This window comes from Schistocerca americana, chromosome 5, assembly GCF_021461395.2.
Source record: "Schistocerca americana isolate TAMUIC-IGC-003095 chromosome 5, iqSchAmer2.1, whole genome shotgun sequence".
Lineage (NCBI taxonomy): Eukaryota > Metazoa > Arthropoda > Insecta > Orthoptera > Acrididae > Schistocerca > Schistocerca americana.
In genome coordinates, this window is record NC_060123.1 from 22,041,812 (window position 1) to 22,065,998 (window position 24,187).

The 24,187-nt window shown below is 42.2% G+C and overlaps 1 non-coding gene across 1 annotated transcript; it reads right to left on the minus strand.

Annotated features, from left to right (window-relative positions):
* Window positions 1-23,255: 23,255 nt before the first annotated feature.
* Window positions 23,256-23,330, minus strand: Trnak-uuu. The gene has a single exon. It is a non-coding gene; the product is annotated as a tRNA-Lys (tRNA).
* Window positions 23,331-24,187: the final 857 nt, after the last annotated feature.

Below are 24,187 nucleotides of genomic sequence, written 5' to 3' on the forward strand. Positions count from 1 at the left end.
AAACAGCTTTGGAAAAAGGCGTTTAGTATTTCAGCTTTACGCGTGTCATCCTCTGTTTCAATGCCATCATCATCCCGGAGTGTCTGGATATGCTGTTTCGAGCCACTTACTGATTTAACGTAAGACCAGAACTTCCTAGGATTTTCTGTCAAGTCGGTACATAGAATTTTACTTTCGAATTCACTGAACGCTTCACGCATAGCCCTCCTTACGCTAACTTTGGCATCGTTTAGCTTCTGTTTGTCTGAGAGGTTTTGGCTGCGTTTAAACTTGCTTTATTTGTTCATGAGTTATTTGGGAAGACAGGTGTGTACACAATCAACAGCAAAACCTATACAACCACACTTAAGGGCACAGGGTACTTTTGAATGATGGAAAAATAGAAATTTTTGTGTAACTTTATTAAATTCGAATATCTTTCCTGGTTACATTGATATAAACGTTATTGGGTTTAGAATGAAAAATGACAGTTATTTTCTAAATTCCATCGTTAGGACCGTGTACGCTGCCACGCCACCTTTATTTCAATTACAGAAACCATTAGAATTGCGTAAAACAGTTATTAAGGTTTTATTGCCAGCGATTCCGTTTGGGATATATTTATGTAATGGTAGCACTGCTGTTTTATAGCATTTCTAAATGATAATTTTGTCCTTATATGGTTTAACTTTGCTAAGGTGGTCTGTTTACGTTCTACTGAAGACTTGTTGCCGAAGTTCTACCTGTAGTTGTGGGTACAGATTATCTTTAGTGTGCAGTGACAATTTCAATGATGGAGTGATAGATACAGAGAAAATTCTGATAAATTTGAGCATTAAATATGACTCAGATATGAAAGATTAATTGCTTCTCTGTGATAGACTACAGGTGCAGGAAGCTGAAAGGTTCACGGTAAAAGTCACCAAAGAGCAAGAAGGGCTAAAAGGAATACCAAAAGAAAGGCTGAAAATGAAGAAATTCAACAGAAAGAACTATACTTCAGGAATGTACTGAGGCAAAGTTTAACGTGACTCATGGCTTTATTCGCAGTTTCCCACGAGTTGTATTTTTTTCGTTTTTTCTTTTTTTTTAATTTATGTATTTATAATTCCTTAGGTTCACAAAGCATAGTACTAATTTTTTCTGTTACTTGCAGCTGTGCCTGCTTATCCAGTAGACAAACTTTATTGCAGTTTCATGCAAATTATAGAGAAATAAAAAAAATATTAGGAAAAATATTTTAAAAATTAAGATGTAAGATGTAATAATATTTTTTTGGTTACTATACTTACTGTGTGGAATTGAATAAATCTAGCATTTGTCATCAAAATACATATATATGGTAAATATTTGGTCTCTTTCAAATATGTGTTATAGTGTTAAATGGTACCTGAATTTGACGAAGCAATTTGGAAAATTTTGTGCTGCAATTTCTTTGTTATCGTTTTTTAAAAACATCAGTATGTCGTAAATTGTTCAAACTACTCGTAAATTGTTTGGATAGTATTCGGCATTAACTGTGTCAAACTGTAAAACGTATACCAAATAGTGCACGAATGAAATGGGTGTTCATTTTAACGTAATATGGAGCGGATAAAGTACCCTGTTTCCTTAAGGAAATTAAGGAAGGAATAATGTACGCAACCACACTTCATTTTTCACCACCCAAGCGATTTCAAAAACCGAACTGTTGAATGTTACCCCATGCACCCTCCAGTCCTGATTCGGCTCCGTCTAGCTTCTTCCTGTTTGCAGCTATGAAAGACAATCTACGTAGTTATAGGTCCAATGAGTTGAGTGAGTTTAAAACAGCTTTAAAATCATGGGTCAACAAGCAAGATCATGTATTTTTGCAATCTGGTTTTGATGCCTGGGTTCAACGATGCCGCAAATGTGTTCAAATACATGATGACTGCGTTGAACTGTAGTATTGTGTAAGATGTTATTTCAGGCAATGATCTGTACAATTCCGCAGTTGTATGTTCATTAATTAATTTATTAACACACGAGGAATAACGTTTTGACCCACCCTCGTACATCTGAATATACATACTTGACGAGCCACTGACTGGTGGAGGATACTTAGAGTACCCCTATCACTTCGTGTCTTTCCTGTTCCAGTCGCATGTAATACATATTAGCTCTTACAGCAGCCTACATCATTTAATAATTTGCAGGTTTAATCACAATTGTTAAAGATGAAGCGTAGGAAAAGAAGACAGTTATCGCAATCAAAGGCTTTAGCCGGTGTTTCATTTTCAACATAGTTTGTTCCTACAGTCTACAATCGCGATTGTGTTTCTGAAAATAACAAGCTAGTCACTAACGGAACTTAGATACAAAACAGCATTGTAGTTTTTGAATGTAACAAGTGAGGTAGAAGCAACGGCAAAGATGAAACACAAAAACACTGAAAATATCGCTAGCAATGTGATGTGGGTATTGCAGAAATGCACAGAATAGCATGGTAATATTCTTCAAATTAAAGCAACCTGCACGACTAAACAATGTCAGATATACTAATACTGTTTTTGTATTGCCAGTAAACTTTGTTGTAAAAATGTTCCTATGGCTTTCTGTTGATTTCCAGGAAAAACTATTTCGTATTACTGGCAACATTTTCCGAAATGTGGATTTTTCCACTCGTTATTATCAATTGTACAGCGCTCCGTTTGCCAAAATACCAACATCTAGACAGTGAGCTATTAAGTTAGTCCGAGCTAAAATAAAAAAAAAGAGCCTCGGAAACATTAACAGAAGCGATAACGCAAGTAAATAGGATATGTGAGAAGCTCCTAATTAAAAAGTCTCTAAGAGGTACACAGAGCGGTTCGTACATATTATCGTTTAACAATAAGTTTTTGTAATGAAAGCGCAAAGTTAAGTATACAATCTCGTAAACAATGAAAATGTTTCGATCTGAAGTAAAGTTCCTAGGACAGAAAAAAAATCTTAATTTTACTGAAATGTGTTTATCAAAAAAATGGTTCAAATGGTTCTGAGCACTGTGGGACTCAACATCTGAGGTCATCAGTCCCCTAGAACTTAGAAGTATTTAAACCTAACTAACCTAATGACATCACACACATCCATGCCCGAGGCAGGATTCGAACCTGCGACCGTAGCGGTCGCGCGGTGCCAGACTGAAGCGTCTAGAACCGCTAGGCCACACCGGCCGGCAAATGTGTTTATCAAAAATCCCAAGACTCATACCTGGAATAGCACTCCAAATTTCCCCCTTAGCCCACCTCACGAATTTGCGTTTAATGTGGGTGTTCCAAGCGCTTTCCGCCAATGACAACTTACTCTTCCTGGTGTGTTGCCGAACTGATGGCGAGATGTATCCAGGGAAACAGGTTCCATTGTTCGTAGAGCTTCGCAAAGAGCACGCTTATTGATTTGGGTTATGACCTGGTACGAAGATGGCTTTCCGAAATATTCCAGGTTTAAATCGATTTCCGAATAATTTAGCCCATTAGATGGATGTTTTTACCTGACGTCATATCACTGTAAACAAAGCAATGTGAATCAATGCGAGTCTTTTCAACTGTCATGCACAGTTCTCTTTCCTTCATAGATTTCATTGCTTGACTAGGAGAAGGATGTAAGAACGTTGCGAAGTAATGCGTGACCGTTTGGCTACAGCCAGAGTGAACTTCCTTGCTGAGGGTGAAGACTGAGTTTTTCTTATTTAGAAAACAACGTTTCAGCACTAAGGAAAACAACGTTCCAGCACTAGCTGGTTTCGAGAAATCTAAAAGTGCGAAAAACCTACTTTATTTTAATTTAGAAGAGTTCTCCAAATGCTTCCATTTCTGTGTGTCGTTGAAATTAAGCGCTGTAACGCTGTTCTTAGGCGCTACACTTGTACATGGGAACAGCGACACTGAAATCTACATAGTGCCTTCATTTACAGTTTTTGGAGTTTCGCTAATATGACGGGATGGTTCTCTAAACAATCACACCAACATGTTTTCGTCTTTATCAAAATACTATAGTGCTGTGTATGCAATAGCATATGAGGCGTCAAAATACAGAAGTCTCTCCTATAAAATGACGAAGTTTACCTACTCAGTGCACAACCAATTCGAGATCAGCGTAAATGTAATGTCACGACTTTCTTGAAAACCAAAAGATTTTTTGTGCAATATTGATGATTCAGCTGCGTGTATTAATTTTCGTTTATTTACGGACGGCTTTGGGTGGGTCAGTTCCCCATATTCAGGTTCCGAGGTACAGCAAACATATTGTTCAACATATTGTACAAAACGAAGCATTCAAATAGTAAAGACATCAACCACAGAAAGTGTAACTCTTCTAACAACTCTTTTTGTGGAGAACCGAATAGCCTATATTATAACTATGTAGGGATCTTGAGTGTTGAGGACTGTATAACTCTTACGTATAACAGAACATTTATAGTTGTTTTGGTTACAATTTAAAATTGAAACACGTGTTAAAAGGTCTACTCATGTGGGATAGAGACACTATTTGTAACATAATAGGCTACATGTGATTAACTACGATGGTCTACATACTTCGCCCAGTCAAGGCAGAAATACGATCTGGAATGTAATTTCTGTAAATGTATGTTTTGACAGTAAGGTCTTATTTTGTTCGTGTAACAAAATGTACTCTGGTGTGAGAATAAATAGTTTCACATATCATATGTGTAACAAATATAGCATGTGACGATATCTATCGGCTGACGTGAACATCGGTGTAGTTGTTTACTACCAACAGCATAGCATTCATGTAAAATCACGATGTATAAGTTTATACGGAATGTAGAAAACGCTCACGTTTACAAGGTATGATGATCAAGTTTTAAAGTGAGAATACCAGTATACTTACAGTAAAGGTCCATGACTATCGGTGTATGCAAAAGTCATACTGAATATAACATAATATACGAGAGTCCGTCCATAATGAGGGTTAGTTGTCACAAGTAATACGTAAAGTTAATCACAATGTCTCCATATACCTTTCATTTGTGGTGCATTCGAATGTTGACATCAACTTAATTCTTTGTAGGAAGCAGAGTCTTAAGATATCAAAATCCACTGGGGAAAAAATAAAAATTACAAACAGTATCATGTAGACGCGATGCGATAGAATGACATACATGGTTTCAGTAATGATACATAACTCTCTGTGTGCGACAAGTGTGTTAAAAGGAATTTTCTGGATCCATGTAACAAAAAGTAAGTACCAAAATATTATGTAGGAATTATGATAGCCACTGTTGTGTTCAGCTCTTGTAATGACTTTAGGAAGTAATGAAACAAATCTGACAGAATAAAAGTGAAGCATATGTGATGGAATATATGGTAATTGTATAAGCATCATCATCATTGCTATAAATGTATTAGCTGCTGTCCCAAAAGCTGTCAGAATATGCATATATCTGAGAAACATTTTTCAGTCGTACCGAACCATCTTTAGCGGAATTTATTCTGATAACCAGGTATATCTGAAACGCAGATACCCAATTCTGTAGAAGGAAATAAAATTTTCATCTCATGAGTACTAGAGAATACTTGCTGCGCTGTATTAGAAATAAAATGATATGAGAACGACACAGTTCATTTTCCCGTTAAATGTGTGTTATATATGTTGCGTGTTCAGTAAATAATCAAACTGTTATATTGAAATAGTCTGTTTGCTGTTCTCAGCGTTTTCAAAATATTATTATTTCGTATTATACCCCCCCCCCCCCAAAGGTACAGTGGGCTGTTCGAAGTGCAGAGTCAATCTTTTCAGCAAGATACTATCGAAACATAGTGGGTTAACAAGTGTACCAACTTCCAATACATCGGAACAAATTTCACTTCCGGCATTTACCTTGCAACCAAGGGAAACCAAGTAAGGGTGTTTAGAACTATTTTTAATTTAACTTTGGAACGATGTGTTCCAGAAAGAGAATGTGAAACCCTCGTGTACTTGTAAGTATGTTAGTGTACACAGAGGAAAGTAGGTGACTTAGAAATGTACAGTGTTCTCATGTCGTTTCGATCGCACACGATGCCAACGACGGTCACTGCTTCCTACTACTTAAAAATCAACTGAAACAAGGTAAGGAAAATGCACCGCATAAGTATCGTATTACAACACTTATCACAAGTATGTTCACGTATAACATGAGTTTAAACTCAGTACCTCAATGCTATTTCTTCTCATGTTCTGTGAAACTCTCAAATTTAGGTGGAGTGATAGGTTTTTCTTAATTTCTCACACATTCGCTGCACTCGTGTGCGCGAGCCACACATAAAATGAAGTGTTCAAGCAAGTCTCGATATCACATTTTAGATGTTTATATTCTCTTCTTGTTTGAACTCATACCGTTCACGTCTCACATTCGTACAAGGCTACACTCCAGACGAATACTTTCTAAAACGTTCCCTTGACTGAAATATACATCTCATGTAAAAAAATTCATCTTTTTCACAAATTTTTTTCACGCTGTTGGCGTTCTGCCTTTTATGTCCTCTCTACCTCGGCAATCATAATTTATTTTACTACTCAAACAGCAAAAGCCATAGCCTACTTTTAGTCTCACTGATTCTCTCAGCATCACCTGATTTAAATCTACTGCTCTCCATTACCCTCTTTTTACTTTTGTTGGTGTACATCACGTAACCTATTTGCTACGAATTTTGCTCAACTGATCTTCCAAATCCTTCATCGTGTTTGACAAAAGCTAAGCTTTTATTTGTTCTATTTTGCCTATAATTCCCTTTTCAGATCATTTCTTGGTTTTTGCTTTACTGTTTCCTCAATGTATAGGTTGAATAACAAGAGGGATAGGTTGCACCCATGTCGCACTACCTTTTGGTAGTACTGCTTCCCTTCATGTCCTTCTACTCTTATAACTGCAGTTTGATTTCTGTACATGTTGCAGATGACCTTCCACTCTGTATTTTATGCCTGCTACCTTCAGACTGTATATTGAGCAAGCAATAAAGGAAACAAAAGAAAAATTCGGAGTAGGTATTAGAATCCATGGAGAAGAAATAAAAACTTTGAGGTTCGCCGATGACATTGTAATTCTGTCAGAGACAGCAAAGGACTTGGAAGAGCAGTTGAACGGAATGGACAGTGTCTTGAAAGGAGGGTATAAGATGAACATCAACAAAAGCAAAACGAGGATAATGGAATGTAGTCGAATTGAGTCGGGTGATGCTGAGGGAATTAGATTAAGAAATGAGACACTTAAAGTAGTAAAGGAGTTTTGCTATTCGGGGAGCAAAATAACTGATGATGGTCGAAGTACAGAGGATATAAAATGTAGACTGGCAATGGCAAGGAAAGCGTTTCTTAAGAAGAGAAATTTGTTAACATCGAGTATAGATTTAAGTGTCAGGAAGCCGTTTCTGAAAGTATTTGTATGGAGTGTAGCCATGTATGGAAGTGAAACGTGGACGATAAATAGCTTAGACAAGAAGAGAATAGAAGCTTTCGAAATGTGGTGCTACAGAAGAATGCTGAAGATTAGATGGGTTGATCACATAACTAATGAGGAGGTATTGAATAAAATTGGGGAGAAGAGGAGCTTGTGGCACAACTTGACTAGGAGAAGGGATCGGTTGGTAGGACATGTTCTGAGACATCGAGGGATCACCAATTTAGTATTGGAGGGCAGCGTGGAGGGTAAAAATCGTAGAGGGAGACCAAGAGATGAATAGACTAAACAGATTCAGAAGGATGTAGGTTGCAGCAGGTACTGGGAGATGAAGAAGCTTGCACAGGATAGAGGAGCATGGAGAGCTGCATCAAACCAGTCTCAGGACTGAAGACCACAACAACAACAACCTTCAGACTGTATGTCATTTAACATTATCAGAAGTTTTCATAAATCTGCAATTACTATGAATACAATTTGCCTTTCTCAAGTCTATCTCCTAACAAATCAAATGTTTTTTTATTCTAGTCTTTGATTACAATATAAAGTCCTTCGACGATGACCGGTTTCAGTCAGTAATGACAATCTTCAGATCTACAATACAAAAAAGTAATATGCACCTAGTGGACAATCTATCTTTCAAAACAATACAGCATTTCATATCACGATATACCATCAAACAAACTGGAAAATGTATAGATAAAATAAGGTACAGAGTCCCTGTTCTACAGCATGTCCTAATGTGATTGAGCCGTAACGGCATCGTCAAAACATATAAGTACACTCAGCAAAGCATTGTCACATAGAGCTGACAAATGTCGTAGGCTCAGTGTTGCTTCGTGTGTTCAACACTTCTCCGAAACCGAAGCTGATCTACTAGTCTTTTCCCCCTTCTGTCAATAACTGGTGTCAGTAGTTTGCAACTGTGACTTATTAAAATGATATTCTGTAGTGTTCACATCTGCGTGCATCTGTCTTCTGTGTAATTGGAACTGCTGTTTTATTCTTGAAATCTGAGGATATCTCATCTGTCTAGTATGTCTTGCGTACTATGTGGAACGGTTTTATCAGATTTTCATGATTCTAAGGGTGTCATCCACTCTAGCCTTTCAGTGCCCATGTCTAATTCTCCTTGCAGTGTCACATTTCCCATCACCTCTTCCTCAACTTCCTCCTCCTTTTTATAACGATGTCTTCAAGTTAGCTGCCCTTGTATAGCCTTTCTATGTATGTCTCCCACCTTTCAGCCTTCCGTTCTTAGCATAGTACTTGCTTGTTATCGTGCAGGTACTTTTCATTTCTCCAAAAATCTCCTTACTGGCCGGCCGCGGTGGTCTCGTGGTTCTAGGCGCGCAGTCAGGAACCGCGCGATTGCTACGGTCTCAGGTTCGAATCCTGCCTCGGGCATGGATGTGTGTGATGTCCTTAGGTTAGTTAGGTTTAAGTAGTTCTAAGTCCTCGGGGACTGATGACCACAGCTGTTAAGTCCCATAGTGCTCAGAGCCATCTCCTTACTATTGCTACAGGCTGTATCTATTTTTCTCATACTTGCGCATCGTTCTGTAGATCTGCATTTCTCCTCTAGCCATTCTTGCTTTTTGTGAATCTCATTTCTCAACCGTCTGCGTACCCTTTCGCCTGTATAATTTGCTGCATTTTATTTTTTCTCCTTTCTTCAATTAAATTCAATATCTAGGGTATTATCCAAGATTTTCTACTAGGGCTTGTCTTTTTGCCTGTTTGATTCTCTACTACTAGTATATTATTCAGGGATTTCTACTAGGACTTGGCTTATTGCCTGTTTGATCCTCTACTAGTCTTGTATCCCAGCATAACGGCAACTAAGGATCAGATTCAGACGTCGCCGTCGACTCTGCTCAGTCGCTCACAGACACTGTCGCCCGCGCGAGGAGGTGCTCGCGAAACGTCCAGTGGTGCCTCAGCTGCAGCGAGTAGCCGGTACGTAAGGATATGCATTCGCCGGGCAGTAGCCCTCCAAATCCTTGAACGTCTTGCACTCAGCCCTGCTTTTCCCATCTCATCAAATTTACACCCCTCTTAACCTAAATGGTTCAAATGGCTCTGAGCACTATGGGACTTAATATCTGAGGTCATCAGTCCCCTAGACTTAGACCTACTTAAACTTAACTAAGCTAAGGACATCACACACATCCATGGCCGAGGCAGGATTCGAACCTGTGACCGTAGCAGCAGCGCGGTTCCGGGCTGAAGCGCCTGGAACCGCTCGGCCACAGCGGCCGGCTTCTTAACCTAAACGGAAAGCCTCCGTATACCGTGCACTACCCACATGTTAGACTCCAATAACCCTTTTTTTGCCCTCTCATCACCAATCCTGATATGTTGTCCGCCTTTACCAAAACATGGCGCTGTCTCTACACCTGCACCACTCAGTACCCTACTCCAACGCAACTTCAAAAGTCTTCCTGTCACAGAAATTGAAATCGGCACCGATATCTATCCATACTACGAAATACTGCTCCGCCCCACCCATCACATTTCATATCACGGCTCCCCTCTCGCTGATCCCTCTCCATCTCTCTTTATTGTACGGCTCTACCAACCCACCGGACTGCTCTTCATCCTGTGTAATGCCACAAGCCACTCCTACACCTGCCTTCATCTCCATAGTTACTACCCAACGGACCCATATATCTTTCTACTCGCACCCTTCAACCCTCTGGAACACATTTTTCTGACTTCGATATTAGAATGTCACAATTTTTGTAATACATATTTTTGTTTTTATGTTTCACTTCTTTGAATTTAATTTAAAACACAAAGAAATTCAATAGTTTTAATGATTTCTATAAACGCCCACAAAGTTCGTCCCTTAATGGACACAGATACGACTGGATCACCCTGCTGGAGGATTTCGCTTTTCCGCTCGGCGATTTGGCTTTGGATCCTCCGACCTTTTCGATGAACTATTTCTCTCTGTTTTTGGCACTCGTGCACTAACACTCGGTACAGACAGGGAAGGAAGTATTTAAGCTGTAACGCGACTGTTATTTCAGAGTGTTGAACACGCTGAGGTGCAAAAGTCATGGGACAGCGATACTTACATACAGATGCTGGTAGTATCGTGTACGCAAGGTACAAAACATTACTTTGGTGGAGCTGTCATTTGTGCTCAGATGATTGAAGTGAAAAGATTACCGAAGCAATTGTGGCTGCACAACGAGAATGAACAAACTTTCAACGGGAATTGGTATTCGGAGCTAGCCGCACGGGAAATTCCATTTCGAAAATCGTTAGGGAATTCAGTACTCCGAGATTCACAGTGTCAATACTGTACCAAGAACTACACGTTTCAGTCATTACTTCTCAGCACGGACAACACAGTGGATGACGGCCTTGACGTAACGAGCGAGAACAGCAGACTTTGCGTAGAGTTGTCAGTGCTAACAGACATAGAATACTGCGCAGAAGTCAGCGTGGGACGTACGACGACAGTATCCGTCACGACAGTACGGCGAAATTTGGCGCTAATGGGCTAAGCAGTAAACAACCGACGCGCGTGCCTTTGCTAACAGCACGTCATCTTCCGCATCGCCTCTCGGGCTCGTGACCATAGCGGTTGGACCCTACAGACTGGAAAACCGTGGCGTGGTGAGATGACTCCTGGTTTCAGTTGGAGAGCTGATGGTAGAGTTCAAGTGTACCGCAGACCCCATGAAACCACAGGCACAGGTTGTCAACAAAGCACTGTACAAGTCATGGCTGAGTATTTCTTGAGGGGACTTCCAAAATCTTGTCGAGTCAATGCCACGTCGAGTCGCTACAGTGCGCTGCGCAAAAGGGGGTGCGACACCCCATTATGAGGTATCCCGTGACTTTTGTCTCCTCATTATACTGCATTCCTAAGAAGCCCAACAATGAGCACTGAGAAATTTAACATTGTTGCTGAAAGCCGAGATATCATTTCGTGTTTGCTGTCAAGTTGTCCCAGACGCCGACGAAGAGTTCAGTAAATTATGTTACGTTTACTAGTAGCCACAGATATGGAGGCTTGCTGGTGTTTACCTCGACCTAACGAAACTGCGCGTTCGGTGTTGGGTGACAGCAGAAAGCGGCCGGCGGCTGAAACGGAGGCTGGAGCTACGCGCGGGGGAAGACGCGTACCCCGCCCCAGCCCGCGGCGCCGCACCGGACAAAGACCCCTGGCCGGCTGGACACGTGCGTCGCGGCGCCCGGCCGTCGGGGCGCTACTCGGCGTCGGGACGGCGAGGCTCGGAGGGGGGGGGGGGGGGGGAGGGGGGTAGGCGGCGCGCGCTCGGTGCAGCGGCGGTAAAAATAAATTCCTGACTCAGCAGCCGCGCTGGCTGCTCCATTGATCTTGTTATTCCCCGCGCTCCCTCTACGAGGCATAACATTTACAGCACTTTATGCGTTCCGTAAACACCGAATTCTTCCGTCCGTTCAGAAGGAATCAAACGTGTGTCGCTCTCTTTTTCCACGCGCCCAGCAAGAGAGGCTTTGCGCAGGCGAGTCTACGCACTCGCTACGAAATAAAAAAAATATCCGGCAAAGTGGGATCGGAAGCTACGATTCGTGTTGTACGAATAAACTCGAACGAGAGTAAACTTTTCATACAGTCCCCTAATGTATGTCGTTTCTAAGATGCAATCTACGAGGCGTGCCGAAAAGTAACGCCTCTGAAATATTTATGTGAAAACTCCTAAAGCTTTTTAAATAAAGCGAACGCTATTAACATTCTACATCTGTATTCTTCACTTCTACATATTTATTTCTCAAGATAGTCACCCTGGCGACGAACGTATTTCTCCCAGCGGGAGGCCAGTTTGTTGATACCGTCGCTGTAGAATGTTTGACTTTGTTGACGGAGCCACGACCTCACCTCTGCTAGTGTCGCTTGATTGCTATCAAAGTGAAGTCTTCGAATGTGTTCTTTTTAGTTTTGGGAACGGTAAAAACCGCCTTCAGATCTCGGTAAGAGATTATTCAAATGGTTCAAATGGCTGTGAGCACTATGGGGCTTAACATCTGTGGTCATCAGTCCCCTAGATCTTAGAACTACTTAAACCTAACTAACCTAAGGACATCACACACATCCATGCCCGAAGCAGGATTCGAATCTGCGACCGTAGCGGTCACGCGGTTCCAGACTGAAGCGCCTAGAACCGCACGGCCACACCGGCCGGCTAAAAGATTATTACGTGACTCCTAAACCAGCTGTACGAGCAACCTTTCTAAAACACTGTCAGCTGTGTGAGGGTCGAGGTGAACGATGCATCGGCAAGTCAAAGTTAAAACGACAATATACAGAGTAATTCACGAAGTTCTCGAGTCCCGTACCACACCCTTCTGAGTACTTCACTGCACCAGGGCTCCGCTAGACCTATACCTAGCGGTGCCTTGGCTACAATGAGCTGGAAACGGGCATTTGACGAATTGCTCTGTACATTGTGGTTTTAACTTTGACTCGCCGATGCATCGTTCGTCTCCAACCTCACACACCTGACAGTGTTTTAGAAAGAGTACTTGTACTGCTCGTTTAGGAAATATGCAATTACCTTTCATCGATATCTGAAGATAGTAAGCACGGTTACCAAATCCGGTAATCACAATATGATTGTTTACAAGAGATCTTCGCCAAGAAGTTCACATTCTCTCAATTACTTTTTTGTTTGTTTGGGGCACGCGTCTGCAATCCTGGTACACATCGAAATTCCCGCGCCACATATGGCGTATCCAGAAGAAAAGAAAAGTGCGAAAGCAACTGCTACATGAAATAACTCAGCCGGCCGCTGTGGCCGAGCGGTTCTAGGAGCTTCAGTCCGGAACCGCGCGGCTGCTACGGTCGCAGGTACGAATCCTGCTTCGGGCATGGATGTGTATTAGGTTTTAGTAAGTCTAAGTTTAGGGGACTGATGACCTCAGATGTTAAGTCCCATAGTGTTTAGAGGCATTTGAACCACGAAATAACTCAGATAAAAACAATAAGCGAGGCGTGTGAAGATATAAAATAAGTAAAAAGTTTCTTTAATGTATATATAAATGTGTTTCGGTATACCGACGCGGAATGGATAGAAATTTCTGTAGTCTATGAAAAAGAAAATATGTAATATCGCTTGTTTTCTTCGTTAGGAAGATTTGTTTGGTTATTATTTTTACCTTTTCACATCATTATAATCGGGCTGTACCTCCAACCAAATTTTATAGTATGAAGATGAACTATATGTGGCTGAAAACATTTATCAGGAAGAGAGGCTATAATTTGATAAACTGATCTCAAATTTACAGTTTCAAACATTTTTCGTAAACGAATGCGTCTGCTGCTCTTGGTACTTCAAGGGGTGCGGCATGCGTCAACAAGTGTACCAGATCTCTTGTACTGGCTAGTTTGTTACTAGACAGTGAACAATAGCTCATACTTCTTGATCATACCCTGCTTTGCTTTACTTATTACGATGGTTTTTTCCCTTTCTTTTCAGCTTGCTGGTTGCTACATCTTGCTAATAAGATAAACACGTCTTTAGGAGATGTATAATGCAAGTAATTGAAGGATAACCAGCCGAAGTTCTTTGTGGAATGACTTATGAAAACGTAACACAGTCACTTTGTGATTAGCTTTCCTTATCGTACTACAAGTTGTGAGTTGTTCTCGTACGTCTCCAATTGCTCTTACTGTTTTTCTCTGTACGTAAATTTAGCATTTTTGGTAGACAAGGACTTTTGAAGACGAGTGTTAATATCGTATAGAAATTAAAATATTGGTGAAAAGTCTAAAATTTGCTATGTGTTTGTTTCAGGCAAATTCAGGCTAGTAAGTAAACTGTTAGTTATAGTCCGATTTAAAGTAGTTGTCACTTGGCAGCTAGCGGGCTAGACTGCTCCCGTCACCAATACGCCCATAGGAGAGCGGCATATTTGCCTTCCACTGCGTTGCCACTTCCGCCACGCAAATTTTTGTGCCTGTCAGTTCCCGGACTCTACAATTTAGCCGCTTTCAAAAAAGAAATCAAAAAACAGAACTGTCTCTAAGTAAAATTAACAAGATATTTTTGACATACTGAATGACACTGTATCTCACATGCGAATTACAGAATTTTTACGTGACGTTTGTAGGAGGCAGAGACTTTAAACATCTTACCTTAAAGAAGTTAAATATTCATAAATATTTTTAAAGGAAAAACAACGATCTCTAAAGCATATGTATGGCAAACGCAATCCGACACGCAACTTTGAAACCATCTTTAGTCGAGTGGGGACTCGCGCTAATTAACGATCGCAAAAAAAGTATTTCGTGAGTTTAACAGTTTCCCGGACAAGACGTTGTAAGTTTGATTCTTGGAAGCGGAAAATTTAACTCGTTTCAAAAAACTGAAGTGAACCATGGCCGTTATTAAAATTGAGAGCAAATTTTGTACACGCTTAGAGGTTTTGTAGAGTCGACACCACATGTTAGTTTCAGATTTTTTGAGTAATTTTTGCGTGAATCAGAGGCTTTAATGTGCTTCTTATCGTCGCAGTGTGTGGGGCGCCAATACGGCTGCCCGCAGTCGGTGACTGTCGCGGGAGCGTCGAATGACGACAAACTCAAAGCAGACCACGCATGGCCCCTATTCAGCGAGCTACGAGAGCGCAACAGATGTTGAAAACGCGTCTTCCCGGGCTCGGAAACAACGGGAGGTAAGTCGGAGCGGCTCACAGCTCGCCAGTAATCATAATTTGTCCTCGAGCTGCGCGGGAGACGCGCGCACTAAATTAAAAGCGGCTAACTGGGTAGCTCGCCCGGGAGCTGGCAGCGGCGGGCCGCGCTGCGCCGTTTAACCCGGACAACAAACACACTGGAGAAATTAGTTTACGCCTAATTAAGCGGGAGGCGTGAAAGGGGCGCCCTCTGCCGGCGCCGCCGCCGCCGCCGGAGATTTATACACGCGTCCGGCCCCAGCGCGCGCTCCCCACCCGGCGTGGCGGTGGCGAAGCGAAACACCGCTGACCAGCTGACCACTGTGCCCGGCGCTCCTTGTTGGTAGGCGGCCGGGGAAGCCTCTGGCTTATCGGGGTGGCCTTCTTTCTCGAATCGAACTGTCATTCCATGAAGGGTCAAAAAATATCGTGAATTTTTGTTTTTCTTAAAGTGTCTTTACCTATTCATCAACATCAACTTTGTCCCCTTCCAATTAGGAGCCAAAGTAACTGGTAAACTTGTCTAATACAGTGTAGCGCCACCGCGAGCACGCAGAAGTGGCGCGCCGTGCGGCTTGAGGCGCCATGTCACGGATTGCGCAGCCTCCGCCCCCCCCCTCCGCCCCCCCCCCCCCCCGACCGAGGTTCGAGTCTTTCCTAGGACATGTGTCTGTGTGTGTGTGTGTGTGTGTGTGTGTGTGTGTGTGTGTGTGCTGTTCGTAACATGAGTTAGTTTAATTAGTGGATAAGTCAAGGGACCGACGACCTCAGCAGTTTCGTCCCTTAGGAATTCACATACATTTGAACATTTGAGAAGTGCCGCAATATGACGTGGCATGGACTCGACTAATGTCTGAAGTAGTGCTGGAGGGAATTGACACCATGAATCTTGCAGGGCTGTCAATAAATACGTCAGAGTATGACGGCATGGAGACCTCTTCTGAACAGCACGTTGCAGGGCACCCCAGATATGCTCAATAATGTTTATGTCCTTGGAGTTTGGTGGCCAGCGGAAGTGTTTAATTCGGGAGAGTGCAAAAACAGACATAATGTCTGATGGGATAACCGCAATCAGTGTTTATGTGACGCAGCATGTGAAGGTTTCTGTGTGTGGACGGGCTACTCCTATAACCAAAAAAAATGTTCTAATGTGTGTGAAATCGTATGGGCCTCAATTGCTAAGGTCATCAGTCCCTAAGCTTACACACTACTTAACCTAAATTATTCTAAGGACAAACACACACACACCCATGCCCGAGGGAGGACTCGAACCTCCGCCGGGACCAGCCGCACAGTCCGTGACTGCAGCGCCTGAGACCGCTCGGCTAATCCCGCGCCCAGTAACCGAAATTGCAGATCTGTAGATGGTTCTTGAGGAACCGAAGCCAGTCATGTGAATAAACATTTTACACAATCAAGACGGATTATAGGTAACATCGGAAGAGTGTTCCTGGAGCTACGAGTTCTGGACGGGTGGGGTGTCGCATTGTCCTGCTGGAATTGCCGAAGTCCGTCAGAATCGGCAGGAATGGATGCAGGTGATCAGACAGGATGCTTACGTTCGTGTCACCTGCCAGAGTCGAATCTAGACGTATCAGGGGTCCCAACTGCACGCGCCCCACACCAAAACAGTGGCTCCACTAGCTTGAGAAGTCCCCTGATCACATGCATGGACCATGGATTCATGAGGTTGTCTCCATACCCGTACACGTCCACCCGTTCCATACAATCTGAAATGAGACTCGTCCGACCAGGCAACATGTTTCCAGTCATCAACAGTCCAATGTCGGTGTTGACTAGCACGGGCGATACGTAAATCTTTGTGTCGCGCAGTCATCAAGGGTACACGAGTGGGCCTTCGGCTCAGAAATCCTATATCGATGATGTTTCGTCGAATGGTTCGCACGCTGGCACCTGTCGATGGTCCAGCACTGAAATCTACAGCAATCTGAGGAAGGGTTGCACTTCTGTCGCGGTGAACGATTCTCTTCAGTGGTCGTTGGTCCCGTTCTTGCAGGATACTTTTCCGGCCGCAGCGATGTCGGAGATTTGATGTTTTACCGGGTTCCTGATATTCACGGTACATTCTTCAAATGGTCGTACGGGAAAATCCACACTTCATGGCTACCTCAGAGATGCCGTGTCCCATCGCTCATGCGCCGACTATAGCACCAAGTTCAAACTCACTTAAATCTTTATAATCTGCCACTGTAGGAGCAGTAACCGATCTAACAACTGCGCCAGAAACTTATTGTCTTATACAGGGTGTTACAAAAATGTACGGCCAAACTTTCAGGAAACATTTCTCACACACAAAGAAAGAAAATATGTTATGTGGACATGTGTCCGGAAACGCTTAATTTCCATGTTACAGCTCATTTTAGTTTCTTCCACCTACGCTCGATGGAGCACGTTATCATGATTTCATACGGGATACTCTACCTGTGCTGCTAGAACATGTGCCGTTACAAGTACGACACAACATGTGGTTCGTGCACGATGGAGCTCCTGCACATGTCAGTCGAAGTGTTCGTACGCTTCTCAACAACAGATTCGGTGACCGATGGATTGGTAGTGGCGGACCAATTCCATGGCCTCCACGCTCTCCTGACCTCAACCCTCTTGACTTTCATTTATGGGGCATTTGAAAGCTCTTGTCTACGCTACCCCGGTACCAAATGTAGAGACTCTTCGTGGTCGTATTGTGGACGGCTGTGATACAATACGCCATTCTCCAGGGCTGCATCAGCGCATCAGGGATTCCATACGACGGAGGGTGGATGCATGTATCCTCGCTAACGGAGGACATTTTGAACATTTCCTGTAACAAAGTGTTTGAAGTCACGCTGGTACGTTCTGTTGCTGTGTGTTTCCATTCCATGATTAATGTGATTTGAAGAGAAGTAATAAAATGAGCTCTAACATGGAAAGTAAGCGTTTCCGGACACATGCCCACATAACATATTTTCTTTCTTTGTGTGTGAGGAATGTTTCCTGAAAGTTTGGCCGTACCTTTTTGTAACACCCTGTATAGGCGTTGCCGACCGCAGCGCCGTATTCTACCTGTTTACGTATGTCTGTATTTGAATACGCGTGCCTATACCAGTTTCTCTTGCGCTTCAGTGTAATACCGTTGTGTCAATGTTTTTTTCCAATCGTAGAAGTATTCTGGAATTCACTTCTCGTTATGGTGTTCAGCTCATTCAGCGATTCTGTTTTCTACCATCAGTGGTGGCAAAACGACGATCTTCCGTGGTTCTCTTCAGCCGCGGGGTAGAGAGAAAGAAGTCGCCGGGGGACATGTAAGGCGAATACGGTGGAAAAGGAAACATGACGGTTTTGCTTTTTGCCAAATACCCCGACCAAGCACTTAGATGTGATGCAATTTCCACGAGTGGTTTGGGGACCTGATCGTTTTCTTCGGACTGCTTGATGGAAACGAAGGGTAACTTCCAGCTAGTATTCCTTACTGACCGTGCGACATAAAACAGGGACTCATGTTGCAATTATAATCGAAGAAACCAGTGAGAATAACCTTTGCAAGTGATCGAACTTGTTGATTTTTTTTTTTCTTCTGGGAGTTTCCATTAGGACGATTGGGCCTTGGTTTCGACGTCATATTCATATACTTATGTTTCGCCTCCTCTTACAACCGTCTATAGAAGTTCTGGATCGTTGGCAACGTCATTCAGCAAGTTCTGAGCGATGCCTAAGTGACGTCATTTTTGGTCGAAATTCAACAGCTTCGGAAACAAGTTTTCTGCAATACGTTTCATGCCCAGAACATCAGAAATAAATTGCTTGGGATGAGCCAAAAGACATGCCGAAATCATCAGCAACCTCTCTGATGGTGATTCGGCGATTGTCCAGAACCATTTTCTTTATTTGTTCCACACTGTCTTCAATAACTGATGTGCTACGCCGTCCAGTGCAGCCATCGACTTCGTCTTCTCGACCCCTTTTGAAACTTTTATACCACCCGTAAACACTTGTCATCTCATAGTAGATTCGCCAAAAGCCACAGTCAACATTTCACATTCGCTCCTTCACTTTATTCCATTTTTCAAGCAAAATTTAATGCAGATCTTTGACCCATTTTTTTCCGATTGTCATCAATAAACTAGATATTCAAACCAGTCGAAAATGCAAACATACCAACAAGAAAAAAAAAAGTTTTAAATATCGGACGTATCAAGCACGCGAAATTAAAATTCCCTTTACTTTTTTATCACACTTCCTGTACAATCGAAAAGAAAACTAACTGGAACAAAGTGGAAAACTCCCGGTCTGATACAGAGAGGGCATAGAGGTCAGCGAAAATTTCTTTTTGTTCTGTTGGCACACCTGCTATAGAATTCCCACTTAAGTGATTGATAGAGGGTTCACAGAACCAATTTCAGGCCGTTTCTCGACCTTTCCGCTTTCGAATTGCACGTGCAAAAAATTATCACCAAAAATTTTCCGTGCAAGCTCTGATTCCACCTACTACATTACGATGACTATTTATTCCTATGTAAGGAGAGTCAATAAAATATTTTCATGTTCTGGATTACTGATGTGAAGTCATCGTGCAACTGCTATTGAAGCAATATTGAGGATATTCAGCCCAGTTGTCAATCGTGTGGTTATTGCCTCAATACTCGTATGTTCCGGGACAAAATTGCACCATTTTCAAGTTCTAAATGCAAGGAAACCAGTTAAAAAAGCCTCCTTATACCCACAGATATAAAAGTGTTACAAATTTCCTGAGTTATAACCTGCCTTAAAATTTTTTTATGTCATTAGGCCTCGTCACAACTTAAAAACAAGCTACATACGTGCGTTGTCCAGATAGCTTGACTCCACGTTGCTCATGCTCTACTGTGAGTTGGTTAATCACTTTAGCAAGATGCGTGAGAACATAGTTTTTACAGTAGAGCATGAGATACATGTAGTCTTAAATCATCTGGACCTGAGGACCGGCTAATCCCGGCAGAGGTTCGAGTCCTCCCTCGGGCATGGGTGTGTGTGTGTTTGTCCTTAGGATAATTTAGATTAAGTAGTGTCTAAGCTCAGGGACTGATGACCTTAGCAGTTAAGTCCCATAAGATTTCAAACACATGTGAACATGTGTGGACCTGAGGATCGAGAACAAACATAACAAGCTCGAGATAGGAATTTTATGGAACCCACGTTCATAGGGGCGGTTATTGACAAATCCTGATGCCACCCCCATAAATATAAATTAACATTTTTCAAAAACGCTGTGCACAGGGCTGATTTCATACTTCTAATTCCGGAAAACAAGAATGAGGAAATGAAAAACCTTTAGAAAATTAGCGGCAGAAAATGTGCTTGACTCGGGTTTGATAAGATCGGTTGGCTGTAGCAATCAGGCATGTAACCAGTAAAATGATAACAATCCAGAAAAATGCATAGGCATGCGTATTGGGGGAGGGGGTCTTCTCACATAAATTAGCAAGGTTGTTTAACAAGAAAGGCGTTAGAATTGCTTTCAAGACGGACATCAAATTAGGACAGAGGCCGAGGCATAAGATCGACACAGATGAGAGCTGGATGAGGGAATAGGGAGTGTATGAAGTAAAATGTCAGGATTGTGAAGCGAGATGTGTGAGGCACATGGGACAGAATTTTAAGGTTAGATGTAAAGAGCATTATAATAGCCGTAGCAAAGCATTTCAAGAATGAGTAGCATTCGTTGGGGGTATAATGGAATGCATGAGAGTGTTGCACGTTGAAGAAAAAGGGTGGTTCTTATCAAATTTAGAGGAGGTAGAGATTTATTATGCCTTGAAAAAGGAGTGCGTCGGCGCTTTAAATGAGAGGAAGGGAGTGTCTGAATGGAATTTACGGACACTCTTCAGCGATATGCACCAACATATTTTCCCTACTGACATAGGATTTTCGCACGCCATTTCCGCTGAGATTGAGGCGTACAGATCGTTTAACTTAGAATAGGCTACGAAAACAGGCGTTTTTGAGGATTTTATGGCGGACGATAGTATCGTTGGTGCTGTGCATTAGGCTCTAAGTAAATATCAACATTGAAAGGTAATGGCAGCTTTCAGTTTGCACTTGTACCTCGGGAACGGTGGATACACCGGCTTCTGATGTTTTATGTTTTATGGTCTGAGTTTACATTGCACGTGTGCAACTTGTTTTTAAGTTGTGACGAGGCGTAACGGCATAAAATTTCATGATGCAGGTTGTAACTCAGGACGTCTGTAGCCGCTATATATCTATGTATATAAGGAGGATTGTTTTATCTGGTTTCCTTGCTTTTTAACTCTTGAAAATGCGATAATGTTATCCCGAAACGTGTTGTGGCAATAATGACACGATTGACAAGTGGGTTGAATATCCTCAATATTGCAAAACAAACTGCTGATTGAAATTTCGTGAAAAGATCTCGCCGCAAAGAAAAGCGCCTTTGTCTCAATGATTCCCACCTAGCTCCTCTATCATATTCGTGACACTCCCTCCCCTGTTTCCAGATAATTAGAAATGAGCTGCTCTTCTTTGAAATTTTTCAATGTTCGGTGTTCTTCGTTAATCATACCATAGATGAGTACGGAAAAGCGTGGTGTACGCAGTCTCTGTATTAGAATTGTTGCATCTTCTAAGTGTTCTGCCAGTAAAATGCAGTCTTTGGTTTAATTAATTTACTTAATTATTAATTAATTTAACAAAGTAAAACTTATTTTATCAATAAAAAAGAATGCGTCAGTGGGAATAAACATTATACTGTGCATGCTCCAATACTTACGTAAGCTTCAGTACTTACGCATGCTTCAAAGGCAAGGCATGAAGAGAAGCAGGTGAGCAGGATACAGGCTGGCGAGATGAAATTTCAGAGCAACGGGATGGGACGTATTAGAATAGATAGAGTAAGGAATGACACCGTAAGACGGTGAAAGAGATGCCCATGCAAGAGACTGTAGAAAAGACAAGATAAAGATTGTATGTACATGTTAAGAGACAGGTAGTTGTCAGGATACAGAGACATGCACGTGAAATGACAGCACAAGGCTAGAGACCTAGAGAAAGACCTTGAGATGGCTGGATCGTTGTACTGAAGGAATACGTGAAGAAGAAAGAGGACGATTGGGATAAAGAGGAGGGAGAAACATAGTGGGAAGCGTCAGAAACTATGGAAGATGACGACAACGATGATGTCGTTGGACTGAAGGAGTCTGTGAAGAAGAGAGGGAAGAATGGGACAAAGAGGAAAGATAAGCGTGATGTGAAGGGGTAGTAATTAATGATGTTGATGATGATTATGATATGTTTGGACTGAGGGAATGCGTGAAGAAGAGAGGAGAAGACTTTGACAGACAGGAGAGAGACACGTGGTGGGAGGCGCAGGAAACTATCGAAGATGATAACGATGATATCATTGGACTGAAGGAATGTGTGTAGAAGTGTGGAAAAGACTGGGACAGAGAGAAGAGAGGAATTTGGTGGGAGGGGTGGAAATTGTAGAAGTTGGTGGTGGAAGTGAAACATGGGCGATAAATGGTTTGGACAAGAAGAGAATAGAAGCTTTCGAAATGTGGTGCTACAGAAGAATACTGAAGATTAGATAGGTAGATCACATAACTAATGAGGAGGTATTGTATATAATTGGGGAGAAGAGGAGTTTGTGGCACAACTTGACAAGATGAAGGGACCTGTTGGTAGGACATGTTCTGAGGCATCAAGGGATCACAAATTTAGCAGTGGAGGGCAGCGTGGAGGGTAAAAATCGTAGAGGGAGACCAAGAGATGAATACACTAAACAGATTCAGAAGTATGTAGGTTGCAGTAAGTACTGGGAGATGAAGAAGCTTGCACAGGATAGAGTAGCATGGAGAGCTGCATCAAGCCAGTCTCAGGACTGAAGACCACCACAACAACAAAAAAGGTGGTGGTGACGGTAATGATGTCGATGATTTCGTTGGATTGAAGGCGTCTGTGTAGAAGAGAAAAACAGAGACACAGAAGATAGAGAAACATGAATGGAGAGGCCAGAAACTGTTAATGATGATGATGATGCTGAGAGTCAGGCTCGGGTATCTGCCAGGGAGGTGTAAATGGGGAAGTTCGAGAATCTAGACTCTTTGATGAGCTTCAATATTTACAAGTAAATAATGACTAACTGACAACCTCAGCTGCCGACAGGAGTTGTTGTTATACCTCGATGTGGACAGCTGAAAATGTGTGCCCCGACCGGGACTCGAACCCGGGATCTCCTGCTTAAATGGCAGACGCTCTATCCATCTGAGCCACCGATGACACAGATGAATAGCGCGACTACACGGACTTACCCCTTGCACGCTTCCCGTGAGACTCACATTCCCAATTGTCCACAATTCTACATATGTATTGTACCTTATAGACATTTATTCTAGGTAAAAGCTGCACGGTCATCAACAGTAACTGTCCTTTCGAGAACAAGTTACTGTTTTCGTATATATATTTACAAGTAGGTCTTGAACAATCATTACATTTTTCTCCTGTGAAATATGTGATGTCGCTGATGAACAAGGTGAGAGCTTTGATCAAGAGTGGAAGGTGACGGTAAGACTAAATTAGAGCCTTTGAAATATCGGTATGAGAGACTTATGTTGGTCACTTGGTTGAGCTGTACGACTGACAAGCTGAACTGGATGCTTTTAAGAACAAAAGAGGAAGGAAATATATGCCAATAGGTACAAAACTTCTACGTAGTGAACATGTACCCTAATGTTTACACTTCAATAAAACCATTTTATTATAAATAAGTATCCTTCCCAACTGTGTTTTTTTATCATTGTCCAGTTTTTAACGAAGACACATTGCAACAAATCTGTATGTGGTAGAAAAAAAACTGATGTCAGATTTCCATGCAGTGCTCAAAAAACACTATGAGATTAAACTATTACCTAATAAAAAGGATAGGAAAATTTTTTAGTTCCGCTGTGTAATGTATCTTTCCAGTGTAAACAGATTTCTAATCACTGTCTGAACCTTCTTCATGTGGCTTCTAGGAGCTGCTGGTTGACATTCTGTAGCGGTGAAGACTTCGCTGTGGAAGTTACTGACGACAGGCAGCGTGATAGGCTGAGGCAGCCGTCGGCCTCTGGGACTGCAGCGGCGGGAGTCCAATCTTTG